A 2,316-nucleotide genomic window follows, 5' to 3' on the forward strand; every position below is an offset into this window, starting at 1 on the left:
GTGAGTGAAGGAAAAGAGCTGGGAGCCCAGAAGGTGAGCACAGAGAGTGTCCAGGTGCCTGCAGGTCATTTTTGGGGTAAGTTTTGTTTCCAGTCAATGGGAGTTGAAGATTTGGCATAAACCTGAGATGCTCTGGGCTGGCTGAGACATCTGTGGGGCCCTGACAGGAGCTGTGGGATGAAGCTGGGTGGTTTCCAGGCTCTCAGAAACCTCTTCTGAACCATGAGACTTTTGGCTGGTGCCAATTACTTGGTGTCTTCTAGAAATAGCAGTAATTAACCAGGTCCTGCAGGAAGGTCCAGCAGTGATGGATGTCCATGAGTTGCAGGGACACATGAGAGCTCAGCACCTTCCAGGATCTCCATCTCTCCTCCCACCCTTTTCCCCAACTCCAGTAGTCCCTTGCTGGTCTGGTTGTCATGGAATTGTCACCATGTGGCCTGTCCTCACTTCTCAGGGCAGGTATGGGTGAGCTCTTGGGATGCTAGAGGGGACACATCCCAAGGGATGAGCAACTAGTCCAAAGAAAAAAAGGGACTCAGATCCCAGCAGCACTGACTTTTGCCCAATGTAAAACAAAACAAAAAAGTAAAAAGTCCTGCTGGAAGTCCTGGGAGAGATTTCCTAACCCTGGTTAACGTGGGGGATGGATGGGATGGGGTGGTTTGCTTTGGGAATCTGTCAGGTAAGGGGTAACAGGAGTAGATATGGTCAGGGAAGGAATAAGGTTGTTTTTTTCTCATGGGCAGAGGGCAACTGGCAAAGGGTTTGGCAAGTGAGCACTGCTTGGGTGAAGGGCAACAGGGAGTGAGGGGCTGGGGAAGTTGATCTGAAAGGGGAGAGGTTAAAAAAAAAATGCATAAAATTATTAGGGCTAAATCTGTCAGGTTTGGCTGGGCAGCAGGCAAGGACTGAGCTGGTGGGAGAGCAGGAACGTGGGAGAACTTGGCAGAGGCTCAGGGGAGGGGTTTGGGTCCATGGGTGGGTGCAGGGGGTGATGGCAGAGGACGGAGAGGGGGTACCCAAGCATCCTGCTCAGGGCAAGGTGGATGTGCCAGTGGCTCCAGTGCTGTGCTGAGAGTCACCAGCTGAGGGCATTCCATCCCCAGGAAACACAAGGACAGGAGGTAACCCCTCTCCTTCCCTGACACTTCCTTTAAAACCCAGCTGGAACAACCCAGTTTACCCCCTTACTGATATCAAGCTTCAAAGTCCAAACTTCTGCTTCCTCCCAGCCCTGGGGATGTTCAGAACACCTTGAGAACACCTGGGCTTGCTCGAGGTCATAAATTCTCCCAGAAAATCATTGCTTATTCCAAGTCAGGATGCTGTTTGCCAGGTGGAAGGGTTGGTTTTGGTTTCCCTGCTTTTTGTGCTGACAGCCTTGGTGGGAAGAGAATTCCACATGGCAGGAGCTGTGCTCCTGTCCCATCTGGGACATCCCATACCTTGCTAACTGGGGGGTGTGTGAACCTCCAGCAGTCAGAAAGGGTCTCTGCCAGATGAGTCCAGGACCTTCCTTGTGTTTCTGGACAGTGGTTCAGGGGCAGGGAGCATTTGACCCTCACAGAATTCCTATAGAACCATCCAAGGGGTGTTTTGACCCCACGACTGCACTGGATCTTGGTTCAATTTTCAGTCACCAAAAGGACCTTGAGCAAGGACCTTGGTTTTGTCCTTGTTTATTGTCCCTTTGCCCACGTTTGTTGGGTGCCACCACTGAGCAGGAGAATCCATCTCCTCCTGGGATCTCTGCTCCTGGATTGCTTCCAGTTCTCAGGGAAGTTTCCCCTGCAGGACCATGGTCAAGGAGGTCCTTAGCCTGGCAGTGAATTTCTGTTGATGGCCTTTCCATATTTTTAGCAGAAAGCTGGGGACAGGGTTTTTAGCAGAGCCTGTAGCAGTAGGACAAGGGGTGATGGTTTGAAACTGAAAAAGAGAGGAGATTCAGGCTAGAGATGAGGAAGAAATGTTTTACACAGGGTGGTGAGACAGGTCCAGGTTGTCCAGAGAGGTCTCTGAAAACATTTAAGGTCAGGTTGGACTCTGGGCAACCCCTTCTAGTTGAAGCTCATTCCAGGTGGGTCGGTCTAGATGACCTTTAAAGGTCCCTTCCAACCCAAATTACAACAGTTTTCCTTTTTTTTTGGAATGGTTTGGCTTAGAAGGGATCATCTAGTTCACAGTTCTTACTCAGAGTCACCAAGGAGGATCAAGAGAGAAATGAGAAATGGAGTTGTGCACCCCAAGAGAAGAGGCCACCAGTGTCAGACCAACCCCAGGTGATCAGGGACAGAGCAGCACAGAATCATAGAA

This window comes from Heliangelus exortis, chromosome 10 (assembly GCF_036169615.1).
Source record: "Heliangelus exortis chromosome 10, bHelExo1.hap1, whole genome shotgun sequence".
NCBI lineage: Eukaryota > Metazoa > Chordata > Aves > Apodiformes > Trochilidae > Heliangelus > Heliangelus exortis.